Source organism: Bufo bufo, chromosome 6 (genome assembly GCF_905171765.1).
Source record: "Bufo bufo chromosome 6, aBufBuf1.1, whole genome shotgun sequence".
Classification (NCBI taxonomy): Eukaryota; Metazoa; Chordata; class Amphibia; order Anura; family Bufonidae; genus Bufo; species Bufo bufo.
The window spans coordinates 352,940,482-352,958,125 of NC_053394.1; positions in this window are offsets into that span (position 1 = coordinate 352,940,482).

Consider the following 17,644-nt stretch of genomic DNA (forward strand, 5'->3'; position numbering starts at 1 on the left):
CTGGCAAGAAAGGGTATAAAAGAAGAAAATCTAATGACATGGCCTCCTTGTTCACCTGATCTGAACCCCATTGAGAACCTGTGGTCCATCCTCAAATGTGAGATTTACAAGGAGGGAAAACAGTACACCTCTCTGAACAGTGTCTGGGAGGCTGTGGTTGCTGCTGCACGCAATGTTGATGGTGAACAGATCAAAACACTGACAGAATCCATGGATGGCAGGCTTTTGAGTGTCCTTGCAAAGAAAGGTGGCTATATTGGTCACTGATTTGTTTTTGTTTTGTTTTTGAATGTCAGAAATGTATATTTGTGAATGTTGAGATGTTATATTGGTTTCACTGGTAAAAATAAATAATTGAAATGGGTATATATTTGTTTTTTGTTAAGTTGCCTAATAATTATGCACAGTAATAGTCACCTGCACACACAGATATCCCCCTAAAATAGCTAAAACTAAAAACAAACTAAAAACTACTTCCAAAAATATTCAGCTTTGATATTAATGAGTTTTTTGGGTTCATTGAGAACATGGTTGTTGTTCAATAATAAAATTAATCCTCAAAAATACAACTTGCCTAATAATTCTGCACTCCCTGTATAAAGGAAGAGAAGAATCAACCATATAAAAGACTAACGCTACAACAACGGTTTACAAAGACATATGTTTTGGACACTGTGAAGCTCCTAGGGGACTGACTGTCCCAGTAAATAAAGAGGAGTATAATGTAGCATGATTTCAATGGGTAGGATCATTTCACAAGCTGCAGGGAGGCCACGTGAAAGGGCTCGATGTCCTCAAAGTTTAATTACACAGGTTATGCAATTGACTTTGACTTGTGGCTTATATAATGTCATCAAAATGGGACACATCTGTAAGGCTACTTTCACACTTGCGTTTGGTGAGGATCTGTCATGGTTCAGCACAGACGGATCCGCACCGGTAATACAACCGTATGCATCCGTTCAGAACGGATACGTTTGTATTATCTTTAACATAGCCAAAACAGATCTATCTTGAAAACTATTGAAAATCAATGGGGGCGGATCCGTTTTGCATTGTGTCAGTGAAAACGGATCCATTCCCATTGACTTACATTGTGTGTCAGGACAGATCCGTTTTCCTCTGCATCGTCAGGCAGACACCAAAACGATGCAAACGGAGGCGGAACGGAGGCAAACTGATGCATTCTGAACGGATCATTATCCATTCAGAATGTATTAGGGCAAAACTGATTTGTTTTGGACTGCTTCTTAGAGCCCTGAACGGATCTCGCAAACGGAAACCAAAACACCAGTGGTTAGGTTTCCTGATGTTTTGGTGTCCGTCAGAGGAAACTGAGCTAAACGGATCCTTTTTCTATGACACAATCTGGCACAATAGAAAACGGATCCGTCCTCCATTGACTTTCAATGGTGTTCAAGACAGATCAGTCCTGGCAATGTTAAAGATAATACAAACGAATCCGTTCTGAACGGATGCAGACGGTTGTATTATCTGAACAGATCCGTCTGTGCAGATCCATGACGGATCCGCACCAAACGTGAGTGTGAAAGTAGCCTAAGTGACTACCTGGTCTTCAGTAGAGCCTCTGATGGTGAAGATAGGCTTGGGCCATTAGGGTTGTCACCACATGCCACTCCAGAGCAGTCCCCAAGTCAGTGGTAGCTGACCAGGGTGTCAGAGTAGGGTTGCCACCCGTACAGGAATGACCCGGACAGTCCGGGTTTGCAATCCTGGGCCCGGGCACAAGCCTTTCTCAGACCCGGGCAGAAGATCAGCTGTGAATGATGGTGGCGGCGGCTGGGCACAGGGAGATGAGCGCTTCCATTGTGGAAGCGCTCATCTCCATAGTCATCTGTATCGCCGTCCTCAGGACAGCGATACAGGCGGCTGTGCTGCGGCAGGGGAGGGAGAGGCGTCTCCCTCCCCTGTTCCTCTGATAGGCTGCAGGCACAAGGCCTGCAGCCTATCAAAGGCCGGTGCAGGCGGCGCGATGACGTCATCACACCACCTGAGCTGTACAGCACGGTACACAGGCCGGGAAGAGGCCTGCATCGCATCGTTGGAGGTAAGTAAAAGGTTTTTTTTTGTTTTTCCCATGGCACATATGGGGGAAGGGGTGGAAAGAGGCACCTTATACTGGCACATATTTGGGGGGTAGAGGAGAAAAGAGGCACTTGAAATTGGCACATATAGGGGAAGGGGTGGAAAGAGGCACCTTATACTGGCACATATTGGGCAGGGGAATGAGGCACTTGAAACTGCCACATATGGGGGAAGGGGAGGAAAGAGGCACCTCATACTGGCACATAATGGGGGGGGGGGAGAATGAGGCACTTGAAACTGCCACATATGGGGGGAAGGGGGGAAGAGGCACCTTATACTGGCACATATTGGGGGGGGGGGAGAAATGAGGCACTTGATACTGGCACATATAAGGGAAGGGGGGGGGAGAGGCACTTTATACTGGCACATATTGGGGGGGAGAGAAATGAGGCACTTGATACTGGCACATATAAGGGAAGGGGGGGGGAAGAGGCACCTTATACTGGCACATATTGGGGATGGAGAAAAGAGGCACTTCTTACTGACACATGGGGGGCATCTATGGGGGGCACTTCTTACTGGCACATTATTTGGGGGCTTCTACTGAGGCCACAAAGAAGGGGTATTTTATATGGGGGGCTCTGTGTGGTACTAGTATTATCAGGGGGTTTATCTGTTTCTGGAGTATAGTATTGGGGAGCACAGCGGCACAGTATTGGGGGTAGTAGGATGATTTGTCCAGAAGATGGGAGGATGATGGAAAAGTAGTAAACTAAGATTTGTTTTTTGTTGTTGTTGTCAAACTGCAGAGACGAAAAATGGCGACAAAATGGTGGTCTGGTCTGAAGGTCCGAAAGGAGAAGATGAGGAAAGAGAACATCTACATCAAAGGAGACGTCACTGGATGTAAGAGGTATGGGGCGCTGTATTTCTGTAGTGACGGGATCAGGGGTGTAACGATCGTGGTGCGACAGCGACCAGGGGTGGAGGCGGGACATGGGCGTGACTGGAGGTGGGACATGGGTGTGGCTGGAGGCGGGACATGGGTAGGGCCTGGAAGGGTTTGGCTTGAAGAAAAGGTGGCAACCCTATGTCAGAGAGATCGGTGCTCAAGCGCCTTCCTGAGGCAGGAAGCACTCATAAATACTTCATGCAACTCAGCCATAGGCTGCGGAGATAGAGGGCGTGTACGTGCCTCCTCACAAGTGAGAAGAGACACGCCTGTGCATGCCCTGGCAACAGTACAAGACTAAAACAGGAAGTAAACTCTGGCATGGAGCACAGATACAACAGTTAAGCTACCTGAAGTCCAGGCACCAGAAGGGAATGATGGAGCCGGGTGCCTGTGCCTGCATGTAGGACCAGCAGTGCAGGCAAGGAGCGCTGGGCCAACATCTGGTAGGGTTGATCATACTGATTAAAGTGATACAATTGTTATGTCTGTAGGTAGAACCATTGACAAGATATCTGCATTTATAGTAATATGCAAATTAGCTGGTTCGAGCACCAAGCGGCTGGCTGGAGCCCATGGAGCACTGCTTTTGTAACCACACTCTGATCTGGGCACTCCCTCCAGAGGGACAGGGTAGACAATCAAGCAAGGGGAAGTGGGAGTGCCCAGAGCAGAGGGGTGTTACAAAAGCAGTGCTCCATTAGCTCCAGCCAGCCCCTTGGTGCTCAAAGCAGATCATTTGCCTATTACTAAAAATGCTGATATATCGGCAACGGTTCTACCTACAGACATAACAATGGCATCATTTTAATCAGCATGATTAACCTTACCAGGCAACTAGCCTGGTTTAGTAGGGTTGGTCATGCTGACATATTCTCTTTAAACGATAACATGCTGGCTGGTTATAGTCACTTTTGGGAGTGTAGGAGCTTACTGCATAATGCTTACACATCAAACAATGGTCTGAGGAAATTAAGTTTCTCCTTTTGGAGACTGCTAAATTGGCATAGGAAGTCTCATAGGTCAGACAATACTCCAAATGAAAAAGGAATTGTAAATAAGCTCTTATAGAAAGGACAAAAGCAGCCCCTCTAGTGGCAGCTATTGCATGACTACCTTATAAATCAGCATCTGGCCTTTTAAATAGGTCCAGTTACTTGGGATATAAGCCAAAAAATACTGAATCTTTTTCATAAGAAAAAGACACCTATCTGCAGACAGCTGTTTCAGGGTTTTTGCCCCTCAGCAGTGCAGAGCAGGGTTTGGTTGACAGGGAGGTCTTTGATATGGGTCCATGGGAATTAACATTTTTTTTATGGAGACTGCCAAGTTAGTAATTTTTATTGACTCAAGTCATGGCCGTCTCACCCGGCTAAACCAGTACTCTCCTCTGCACTGATGAGGGGCAAAACCCTGGAACAGCTGTCTGCAGGTGGGTGTCTTTTTCTTATTGAAAATATTCTGGAGCAATCTTAAGTCATTGCTCTAGGGCGTGTTTAAAAGGCTAGACATTGATTTATAGGGTAGCCATCCAATAGCTGCCACTAGAGGGCCTGCTATTGTCCTACTGTATAAGAGCTTATTTACATTTCCTACTCTGTACTAACAAGTTACAAAATCCTCTGAACAGCTTTCTACAGATGAATGTCTTATGGAAAGATTTAGATATTTTTTTTTTTTGGGGGGGGGGGGGGGGGGGGGGGGGGCTTTTATCCCAAGTCATTATTCCAAAGCCTGTTAACAATGACTTGGGATATAAGCAAAAAAAGAAACCCTGAATCTTTTCCATAACACAAAGACATTCATCTGCAGACATTGACTTACAGGGTAGGTGGCACTATTGTCCTTCTGGATAATACAGTATGCAGTAAGCTCCCTCTAGTGGTGGTCGGAAGGGCCCAGCATGTACCTTTTCAATCTACGTCTATGCAGGAGATGTGGAGCTATTTATCAGAAAAAGGAAGCTACAATAGCTGTAAAGATATACTAGGAGTAAATGAATCAGCACAATATTGTAGACCTAAAAATTACAAATGTTGAGATACATTTTTGAATGCAAATTTTGAAGAAGAAGAACATGAATAAAATGAGTGTGACAAGCTGCCATTTGCCACTGGGCATTGTAGAGGACTTATGGCTAGCCTCCTTCCCTACGACTATGGCCCCGGGACATGTTGCCCTTCAGGAACAGTGACAGAACTGTGCCGCATGTCTGGACTGTTGGTGGGACCGAACGCGGTCAGCGGTGTATGCTGGGGATTCTGTGGAGCTGGAATCGGATGCGCGGATACACGAACGCCGCTGACCCTTACCTTCTGCCATACTGAACTTTCAGCTCCAGAGACTAAGTCCCGTTCGAAGATGGGACTTAGTCATTTTTCTGCATGGAATTGACCGACCGCACAGCCCAAATCTATGGAACTGTTTTGGGCAGGAAGTTGTGCTTGCGGTCGGTCATAAAGGACTTCCACTAAACTTTTGATCCGCTGGAGGGATTTGTGTGATTTTTGGAAGTGTTTATGTTTGATGTATGCAGAGTTTAAATATGTAATTTTTATGGAGATGGAATGTATGGTTTTAAAGTTACAGTGTATGTTTAAAAACTGTATTTTTACTGTCTGTGATAGTTATGTTAATCCATAATTATATCCCAGACAGAAGGGAGGATTTTGTGTATTCGGGTGGGGATTCCTCTCCTATTGTTCCCACATGTGTATTGGTGGTCTCCCTTTATCCTAGGAGATAATTGAATTGCACTTCGGGTGTCTGCAGGGCAGAGAGGAGGAGACCATGATGCATTGTGGGGACCTGCATAAATACGGGCGGGTAGCCCTCAATAAAGAGTTCATGTTCAGTTCAGTTCATGTTTTACTAACCCTTCAAAACGCAGCCTTGTCTCGTTATTGGAGGGAATTGCTGCATCACGCTGGGGATTGCTATGCTCTGCATATTCCCTGGAGGAGAGATCTTTCCCACACGGTCCTGAATGCTGGAGGTTCATTCAGGGTGGAAGGAAGACGGCGCGGCTCCAGTTAAGCTACGGCGGTTGTGGAGTCTGCGGTGGTCGTGGTGTCCAGTGCGGTGCTTGTGGTCCTCGGCGCAAGCTAGGAAGCGTCCATTAACGGAAGCGGATCCGTTACATTGGTGGCAAGCGGTGGGATGGCTTCCCTAGTGCGAGGAGCAGCATCCTGGGAACACCAAGCAAAACTGGAGTATTGGTATAGTCACGTACGGTTTGACGCTATGCTGAAGAGGCGGTTGGCTATCTACGGGCCCCACCTAACAGAGGAAATTGTACCGGAAGTGAGGAGAGAACTGGCGGAGTATCTGCAGCAGGAAGCAGAATATCGGGCAGAGATAGCGAAGTATTCCGTCCCTGCGCCCCAGCAAAAACGTGAGTTACAGGGGGCCGAAGGTGTCGTCCTTCCCCCCCAGCGGCAGTGTGTACCCCAGGGGGCCGAAGGTGTCGTCCTTCCCCCCCAGCGGCAGTGTGTACCCCAGGGGGCCGAAGGTGTCGTCCTTCCCCCCCAGCGGCAGTGTGTACCCCAGGGGGCCGAAGGTGACGTCCTTCCCCCCCAGCGGCAGTGTGTACCCCAGGGGGCCGAAGGTGTCGTCCTTCCCCCCCAGCGGCAGTGTGAACCCCAGGGGGCCGAAGGTGTCATCCTTCCCCCCCAGCGGCAGTGTGTACCCCAGGGGCCGAAGGTGTCGTCCTTCCCCCCCAGCGGCAGTGTGTACCCCAGGGGGCCGAAGGTGTCGTCCTTCCCCCCCAGCGGCAGTGTGTACCCCAAGGGGCCGAAGGTGTCGTCCTTCCCCCCCAGCGGCAGTGTGAACCCCAGGGGGCCGAAGGTGTCGTCCTTCCCCCCCAGCGGCAGTGTGTACCCCAGGGGGCCGAAGGTGTCGTCCTTCCCCCCCCAGCGGCAGTGTGAACCCCAGGGGGCCGAAGGTGTCGTCCTTCCCCCCCAGCGGCAGTGTGTACCCCAGGGGGCCGAAGGTGTCGTCCTTCCCCCCCAGCGGCAGTGTGTACCACAGGGGGCCGAAGGTGTCGTCCTTCCCCCCCAGCGGCAGTGTGAACCCCAGGGAGCTGAAGGTGTCGTACTTCCTCCCCAGCGGCAGTGTGTGTTACAGGGAGCTGAAGATGCCCTCCTTCCTCCCCAGCGGCAGTGTGTACCCCAGGGGGCCGAAGATGTCGTCCTTCCCCCCCAGCGGCAGTGTGAACCCCAGGGAACTGAAGGTGTGGTCCTCTCTCCCCAGCGGCAGCTTACCATAACAAGGGGAGACACCAATCGCCCAGACGGCGCAGAGGGGACCGTGGTCTCTGCGCCTGACCTACCGGGATGCTGGACAGCCTGTCCAGATCCCCCACTACCCTCACCAGGACAACAGGAAGAGGGGGTAAGATGGGACTTAGTCATTTTTCTGCATGGAATTGACCGACCGCACAGCCCAAATCTATGGAACTGTTTGGGCAGGAAGTTGTGCTTGCGGTCGGTCATAAAGGACTTCCACTAAACTTTTGATCCGCTGGAGGGATTTGTGTGATTTTTGGAAGTGTTTATGTTTGATGTATGCAGAGTTTAAATATGTAATTTTTATGGAGATGGAATGTATGGTTTTAAAGTTACAGTGTATGTTTAAAAACTGTATTTTTACTGTCTGTGATAGTTATGTTAATCCATAATTATATCCCAGACAGAAGGGAGGATTTTGTGTATTCGGGTGGGGATTCCTCTCCTATTGTTCCCACATGTGTATTGGTGGTCTCCCTTTGTCCTAGGAGATAATTGAATTGCACTTCGGGTGTCTCCAGGTCAGAGAGGAGGAGACCATGATGCATTGTGGGGACCTGCATAAATACGGGCGGGTAGCCCTCAATAAAGAGTTCATGTTCAGTTCAGTTCATGTTTTACTAACCCTTCAAAACGCAGCCTTGTCTCGTTATTGGAGGGAATTGCTGCATCACGCTGGGGATTGCTATGCTCTGCATATTCCCTGGAGGAGAGATCTTTCCCACACGGTCCTGAATGCTGGAGGTTCATTCAGGGTGGAAGGAAGACGGCGCGGCTCCAGTTAAGCTACGGCGGTTGTGGAGTCTGCGGTGGTCGTGGTGTCCAGTGCGGTGCTTGTGGTCCTCGGCGCAAGCTAGGAAGCGTCTATTAACGGAAGCGGATCCGTTACAATGAGGTTTAAGAGGAGTCTGCCAATAGTTTTTCAGTAGTTTTTTTCTGTTAATGTTTTAAGAAAGCAACAGTTTCTGCAGTATAGAAATAGAGAATAAAACATATACCAGGAATATAACAGAGTGGTAAAAACAGAAGACAAGGATTAAAGAATATCTAAGCAAATGTTGGTTTATTTCATCTGAAAAGTAACTTGCTTGGTTTAAGGTTAATTGCCACGTGGACAAGTCACATCACCAACTTATATTAATGATGGTAAAAGGGACGTCATGTCTCACACCTCTAAAAAAAAAAAAAGAGAAAATTACGCCTGTCCTAGACAAAGAAGCCGCTGCCTAAGGGTACAGCCACTTGGTAAGGTTTCCTGATGCGGCTTTGGAAGCCACAATCAGTAGTAGATCATAAAGGGCGAGAAAGTATAAAAGACAGATACGACTGTTTTTCCTAATTCACCCCTGGTTTTGGCTTCTAAAACTGCATCAAGAAACTTGACCGTGGGACCATACCCTATGGAGTACGGGAACTGGAACATTCGTTATAGCCCAAGTGAATCATTCTGTGCTCTGATGAACCCAGCAAGAAGTTTAGTTAGAACACTGTAGCCAACAAGCCCATTGTTTGTGGAATCTAAGGGTACAGCCGCAGAGTTAGGTTCCCTGATGTAGTTTTGAAAGCACAAAAACAGTGGTGGATCATAACAGGAAAGGATAAAGGACAGATACAACCTCTTTTTCAAATTCACTCCTGGTTTTGGCTTCCAAAACTGCATCAGGAAACCTGAGTGTGTGGTCATACCCTCATGCAGATTGTTTGGTGAGATGCTAGAGATTGCTCCATGAGAAAGGTTTGTTCTACTTAGCTGCCAAGTGGACATCCAAAATTAAATTAGATTTTCATCCTTGGGCACTCAGCACCTTGGCTGCCAATAAATTGTGTTCTACCACACAGCAAACCCATGGAGACCATAGGTCTATGCCAATTAACAGCAATGCAAGTTCAGGAAAGGTTGGATATCAAATTGATTGAGCAGACAAAAGACTGCTTTCCAGTATGTGGAAAGAGGAGGAAAATACCAAAAGACATGTGTCAGAGTGCCCCTATTATCACAACCTCTCCAACACCTATCCGAGGAAATGGGGTATATGAAACATAGCCTGGATAGGGCGTAGTACCAATCTTACAGTATTTTGTAATAGGTACAATTAGTTTCTGTAAAGGCACACTGCGTAGCAGAGCACCATTGAGCTAGTGAGAAGGTTTTACCAAGCTCCAGTTCTTACATTCTCTCACCAGTTTTAACCCCTCCAAACGGCTGACAGCACTAAATAGGTATGTTTGAACTGCTTTGCCCCTCACCTAGGTTGATGGTCATGCTACTTGTATGACTAAGTAAATGCAAACCCCTCGCTCTGCAATTGCAAGTGTCAATTGGCACTTCCTTCATGTTCAGTGTCCTGGGGTGTCTGTACTGAATGCTCCCAGCCCTTCCCTCTGCTCGTTAGCGAAGACTCTACCACTCAACCAGGAGACCGCTGGAACCATCACTCAAGAGCAGAGTGGAGGGTTTGGGGAGAATTCAGTGCAATGGGTCATGGATAAATGAAGGAACCACCCACAGGACACTGCAAGCCAGCAATATCAGTTTTTCTTTTTTGTATTTTTATATAACCGCTAAAATTGCAGGTAGGTAACAGGTAATTTTTTTTGCATGCAAGGTTACTCAAGTCACAGATTATACAATTCAAATTGTGATTTTATAAGCAAAACAATGGGGGTCATTTATTAAACAGAAATACACCTATATTAGGCCACTTTCACACTAGTGTTTTTTGCGGATCCATCATGGATCTGCAAAAACGTTTCCGTTACAATAATACACCCGCATGCAACTGTCATGAACGGATCCGGTTGTATTATGTCTTCTATTGCCATGACGGATCCGTCTTGAACACCATTGAAAGTCAATGGGGGACGGATCCATTTTCTATTGTGCCAGATTGTGTCAGAGAAAACTCATCCGTCCCCATTGACTTACATTGTGTGCAAGGACAGATCCGTTTGGCTCCGCTTTGTCAGGAGAACAGCAAAACGCTGCAGGTAACGTTTTGGTGTCCGCCTCCAGAGCGGAATGGAGACTGAACGGAGTCAAACTGATGCATTCTGAGCAGATCCTTTTCCATTCAGAATGCATTAGGGCAAAACTGATCCGTTTTGGACAGCTTGTGAGAGCCCTGAACAGATCTCACAAACGGAAAGCCAAAACGCGAGTGTGAAAGTAACCTTAGGCTTATTTCTGTCGCAGATTCTGTCGCAGAGAATCTTCAACTTTTCCCTGCTCACGCCAGGTCTCAAAAAAGTGGGAGTAGGGGGGGAAGGGGACAAGCCGGCAGGTCCATCTCATTTACCATTACTACTCCTGTTTTAGGCGTTTAAAATGGTCAAGGAAGCAATCTTACATTTAGAAGCGGCGGTGGATCTGCCGAAGTTATGGAGAGGCCGGCGCCTAAAATGCCGGTCTTAATAAATGTGCCCCAATATCTTTATTAAAAAGTAGACACCATAAGAATTATAGCTATACACAGTTACAAAGCTTACACTCAGAAGAACCTTCATGCAACTTTGTATTAGTGCAAAAGTATTGTTTAAATTCAAGAATGTCAATGAAACTCTCAGATGGTCAAAGCTTTACACATACGATACACTTTAACAATTGAAGATCAAGCACCACGCCATAACTGCCTACACCCACACATACATGTATTGCACAGCCTGGATTTTTATGTATCTTCCATAGAGCTTATGGAGTCACAGCATACATGGTCATCTGTACATACAGCTAGCACTTACCATAGCTGTCTTGGTGATGAAGAGAAGGTCAGACGCCCTTTGGACAGATATTACACCTTACTGGTGGTGCAGTTATTCAGTAAAATGTTACATGAGATTCGGAAGAATATGTCAACTAGAGATGAGCAAATCGAATCCCGCGAAGTGGAATTCGATCCGAATTTCAGGATAAATTCGATTCGCCTAGAAGCCAAATTTCCTCCTGCTTCGTGTCAACGAATTGATTTAACGTGAAATTGTCTAAAAAACAAAAAAATTCTAACTTACCGCCTCTATTTGCTCGCGACAGGCAGCCAGCCTCCATCCTGCTTGAAGATCTCGGCCGAAATCCCATGCTGCGCGGGATTTCGGCCGAGATCTTCAAGAAAGATGGAGGCTGGCTGCCCGTCGCGAGAAAATTGAGGCGGTAAGTTTGAGGTCATTGTTTTTTTATCGTTAAAAACTGTGTGAAATGACACTCAGATGCCGCAATCATGTATGAACGCAGCATCTGAGGGGTACAAGGACAGGGGGCGGCGCTATCGCAGTAATTCATCACGAAGCAAATTTTGGGGTGAAAATTTGGCGATTCAGCCGAATTGAATTTCTAAGAAATTCGCTCATCTCTAATGTCAACCTTAATATGGTCAAAATAAAAAGGTTTGGTACCGTGTTAGCCAGTAGTGAGATGTCCCGATGCTCTCCAAAAGAGAAACAATATAAAATATTGTAATTTGATACCTTTTAATGGCTAACTAAAATAAATGCTATATTATGTTTGGTGTTTTGCAATTTATTACTCCACCTCTGTTCTTTCCTGTGTATATTAGAGACCTGAAGAAGGGACCTCAGAGTCTCAAAAGCTTGTCTTATAACATCATTTATTTTAGTTAACCATTAAAAGGTAGGAAATTACAATATTTTATATTGTTTCTCTTTTGGACAACCTTAAAGGGGTTGTCCAAGTTATTGTCACGGCGGACATGCACTCAGACTAACAGTTAAACCACCAACCAGGCTCTAGGCGAGAGGCAGGGGAAGGGTCACCTCCTAACTAATCCCTGACCTCTCTCCCTGCACTGCTCAGCCCACATGCAGACCTTAGTGGTAGGTATGATGTGTCCTCGTGCCTGGACTGAAACACCCTAAATTCCCTGAGATGGTGAAGAGGGGAAATAGGAGCAGCCTGCTCGCACAGAACCTGGATGGGAGAGATGACACCAGGGGCGTAACTAGAAGTGACGCCCCTCCAGCACGCTTCGCACCTCCCTCCTCCTGTGTAAACCTCACTCCTTTGGCACAGTGTAGCGGTATACTGTATATTGTGTGGCACAGTGGATGCTATATGTGTATAACATAAACATATTTTATATGAAAACTTACAGCTACTTGACCCTTGGGGATCTCGGACACCACTTCAACACTTGGCCGGGGGCTCGGCGGAGCTGATGTGTTTTATCCTAATGAGAAAGATTTCATAATAAGGATTTGGAGAAGGGGCAGAGGGATAGCAGAGCAGGGAGAGGATGGTGCTGCTACTAGGAAGTCATACCATGGGGGAGTAATAAAGCCCACTATAATGCCCCCCCCAGTAGTAATAATTCTCCTTATAATGTGACAGTGCAAAAATACCCCCTTGTAATGCCCCCAGTTGAGCTAATGTCCCCATAGTGCCCCCATAATGTCCCAGTATAAAATACCCCTATATAGTGCCCCCAGTAAATTCCCCCATAGTGCTCCTCTCCCCCCTTCCTGCTAGTGCCCCCCATAATGTACCAGTATAAAATGCCCCATATATAGTGCCCCAGTAGATGCCCCTCAGTGTCCGGCCTCTGATAGGCTGCCGGCCTAGTGTCCCCCAATAATGTGCCAGTATCAAGTGCCTCTCTGCTCCCCCCCACATGTCCCAGTATCATAGTGCCATCTCCCCCCCCAATGTGCCAGTATCAAGTGCCTCTCTCCTTCCCACCCCCCATGTGCCAGTATCATAGTGCCAACCCCCCCCCCATGTGCCAGTATCAAGTGCCTCTCTCTCCCCCCATGTCCCAGTATCATAGTGCCATCTCCCCCCTCAAAAAAGTGGCAGTATCAAGTGCCTCTCCCCCCCATGTGCCAGTATCATAGTGCCAAACCCACCCATGTGCCAGTATCAAGTGCCAACCCCCCCCCCCACATGCCAGTATCAAGTGCCTCTCTCCCCCCCCCCATGTCCCAGTATCATAGTGCCATCTCCCCCCCCCCCAATGTGCCAGTATCAAGTGACTCTCTCCTTCCCATCCCCCATGTGCCAGTGTCATAGTGCCAAACCCCCCATGTGCCAGTATCAAGTGCCTCTCTTCCCCCCATGTGCCAGTATCATAGTGCCATCTCCCCCCCCCCCAAAAAAGTGCCAGTATCAAGTGCCTCTCTCCTTCCCATCCCCCATGTGCCAGTATCATAGTGCCAAACCCCCTCATGTGCCAGTATCAAGTGCCTCTCTCCCCCCATGTGCCAGTATCATAGTGCCAACCCCCCCCCCACATGCCAGTATCAAGTGCCTCTCTCCTCCCCCCCATGTCCCAGTATCATAGTGCCATCTCCCCTCCCCCCCACAAAAAAGTGCCAGTATCAAGTGCCTCTCTCCCTCCCCCCCCAATGTGCCAGTATCAGGTGCCTCTCTCCCCCCCCCCATGTGCCAGTATCAGGTGCCAACCCCCCCTCCCCCCAGGTGCCACTATCAAGTGCCTCTCTCCCTCCCCCCTATGTGCCAGTATCAGGTGCCAACCCCCCCTCCCCCAGGTGCCAGTATCAGGTGCCAACCCCCCCCAGGTGCCAGTATCAGGTGCCAACCCCTCTCCCCCCATGTGCCAGTATCAGGTGCCTCTCTCCCCCCCCCCCCATGTGCCAGTATCAGGTGCCAACCCCCCCAGGTGCCAGTATCAGGTGCCAACCCCCCTCTCCCCATGTGCCAGTATCAGGTGCCTCCCCCCCCCCCCATGTGCCAGTATCAGGTGCCAACCCCCCCTCCCCCCAGGTGCCAGTATCAAGTGCCTCTCTCCCTCCCCCCCATGTGCCAGTATCAGGTGCCAATCCCCCTCCCCAGGTGCCAGTATCAGGTGCCAACCCCCCCCCCAGGTGCCAGTATCAGGTGCCAACCCCTCTCCCCCCCATGTGCCAGTATCAGGTGCCTCTCTCCCCCCCCATGTGCCAGTATCAGGTGCCAACCCCCCCCCAGGTGCCAGTATCAGGTGCCAACCCCCCTCTCCCCATATGCCAGTATCAAGTGCCTCCCGCTCCCCCCATGGCAGTAACAGTCGGGTATTAAAAATTTTTTTATAAACACTTCTACTTACCTCCATGTCAGCCCTTTCCTGTGTCCTGCCCTGTATGTCCATATATGGAGTCAGTGCTTGTATTTCAGAAAAGTTTCTGCTGGGATTCAAACCCACGCCCTTTTGTATCAGAGGCAAAGCACTTAACCACAAGACCATAAGAACTGCCTTGCTGCTGACTGAAAAAATATGATACTTCTACTGTTATAGCTGGCTAAGTGTACATCTATACACATGACAGCTGCTCATATATAGAGATATAGCAGAGCTGAGTGTGCTGGGACAGCTGTCATATAGTGATATAGCAGTGCTGGGTGTGTTGGGGCAGCTGTCATGTGTATAGATGTACACTTAGCCAGCTATAAACAGTAGAAGTCTCATATTTTTTCAATCAGTTGCAATGCAGCCTTTATGGCTGTGAGGGTAAATGCTTTGCCACTGATACATTGGAGGTTGTGGGTTTGAATCCCAGACACATTAAGAGACAGTAAGATTAGATCACATTAGCAAGGGTGCCTGGTCAGCCGCTGCTGCTGTAAAGAATTGATATTTAACACGCTGCCGGGGTAGTTACGCCACTGGATGACATCAAACAAGAAACCACACTTATCTCTCTGCGCTGGAACAGACAACCTTCCTTTCTAGCTTCCAAGACCAAAGTGATTAATATAATCTGCTCAGAGCACTGGGGTGGAGTGCTATTTAAACTCATAACCCCACCCAGTGCACCTGATGGGAGGCGGATTAAACAAAACACTAAACTCGTGCTGCTATTCTGGCCGACCTCCGCACACCGTCAGGACGGGGCATGACAGTTATATTTATTGATGACCTATCCTCAGGATAGGTCCTCAATATCAGATCGGCTGGGGTCCGACATCCTGCACCCCCGCCGGTCAGCTTCTAGGAGCGATTCGTACTATTGAAATGAATGGGATGGCTTGGGTGTAGTTACACCTGCCCACCAGTGATGGCCAGTTCGCATTGTTCGCCCGCGAACACATGCGGGCTGCCATTTTAACTCACAAGTCCGGCGAGGCACAGGTAAGCCCTTACCTGTGCCTGTGCCGCGAGCCGGTCTGAAACAAATGTGGTCACCGGGAGCAGGCAGTTCCGAGAACAGCCCGATGAAGGCCCCCAGCGGCTGTTTTCCGAACTGCCTGCTCCCGGTGACCACATTTGTTTCAGACCGGCTCGCGGCACAGGCACAGGTAAGGGCTTACCTGTGCCTCGCCGGACTTGTGAGTTAAGATGGCAGCCCACATGTGTTCGTGGGCGAACACTGCGAACTGGCCATCACTGCTGCCCACTGCTGCAGATGCAATGGCGAGCAGGTAACAATGGCGAACAGGCAAACCTTCTCTTCAAACAGGGTGTCGGACCCCAGCCGATCTGATATTGAGGACCTATCCTGAGGATAGGTCATTAATAAATATAACTTGGACAACCCCTTTAACATGTTGCTGCTGATTAGTGTTAGGGTACTTTCACACATCCGGCAATCCGGACGCAAACTGATGGCATTTGTCAGACGGATCCGGATTCGGATCCGTCTGACAAATGCCATCAGTTTGCGTCCGGATTGCCGGATGTGTGAAATCCGTCTCTCCGGTTTCATCCAGAAAAAAGGATCCGGTATTAATTTTTTTTTGCATTTTTAAAGGTCTGCGCATGCGCAGACTGAAAAGCCGGTTCCGTTTTGCCAGAACACTTAATGCTGGATCCGGCACTAATACACTTCAATGTAAATTAATGCCGGATCCGGCAAGTGTTCAGTATTTTTGGCCGAAGATAAAACTGCAGCATGCTGCAGTATTTTCTTCATCCAAAAAACGTAAGAGGGACTGAACTAATGCATCCTGAACGGATTGCTTTCTATTCAGAATGCATTAGGATAAAACTGATCAGTTTTTTTCCGGTATTGAGCTCCTGTGACTGAACTCAATACCGGAAAACTTTAACGCAAGTGTGAAAGTACCCTTAGGCTACTTTCACATCTGTGTTTTTACTGGATCCGGCAGGGTTCAGCAAAAACGCTTCCGTTACTGATAATACAACCATCTGCATCCGTTACGAACGGATCCGGTTGTATTATCTTTAACATTGCCAAGATGGATCCGTCATGAACTCCATTGAAAGTCATTGGGGGATGGATCCGTTTTCTATTGTGTCAGACGGATCCGTCCCCATTGACTTGCATTAGGGGTCATGCCGGCTCCATCTTGCTCTGCATCCCAGGACGGAAAGCAAACTACAACATGTTGCGGTTTGCTCTCCGGTATGGGAACGCAACTAAACAAAACAGAATGCATTTTGGAGCACTCCGTTATATTCAGTTTAGTTCAGTTTTGTCCCCATTGACAATGAATAGGGACAAAACTGAAGCGTGTTTTTCCGGTATTGAACCCCTATGATGGATCTCAATACCGAAAAACTAAAACACTAGTGTGAAAGTAGCCTTAGGCGCGGGTGCAATGCGTGATGCGAACGCATTGCGCCCGCACTGAATCCGGACCCATTCATTTCAATGGGTATGTGTATATGAGCGTTGGTTTTTCACGCATCACTTGTGCGTTGCGTGAAAATCTCAGCATGTTCTATATTCTGCGTTTGTCACGCAACGCTGGCCCCTATAGAAGTGAATGGAGCTGCGTGAAAATCGCATCGCATCCGCGAGCAAGTGCGGATGCAATGCGTTTTTCATGGATGGCTGCTAAGAGATGTCGTTTGTATACCTTCAGTTTCTTATCACGCAGTGCAAAACACATTAAATCGTATTGCACCCACACGATAAAAACTGAACAACTGAACGCGATCGCATACAAAACTGAACTTGCTTGCGAAATCGCTCATTTTTCACTGAATGCATCTGCAACGCATCCGGACCTAATCCGCTCACGCTCGTCTGCAAGGGGCCTTAGGCTGCTTTCACACAGTCAGTGTGCGGTCAGTGATTTCCATCAGAGATTGTTAGCCAAAATCAGGGGCGGGTCAAAAACACAGGTACAAATCTTCCCATTATACCTTATCTCTGTATAGGCTCCACTGGTTTTGGCTCACAACACTAACCAAACACTGAGGCCTACTGCACACGACCATTTTTTTTTCCCCGTTTACTGGCCGATTTTGCGTTCCGTATACGGAACCATTCAATTCAATGGTTCCGCAACAAAAACGGAATGTACTCCGTATGCATTCCGTATTTCCGTTTTTCCGTTCCGTTTAAAGATAGAACATGTCCTATTATTGCCCGCAAATCACGTTCCGTGGCTCCATTCAAGTCAATGGGTCCGCAAAAAACGGAACACATACGGAAATGCATCCGTATGTCT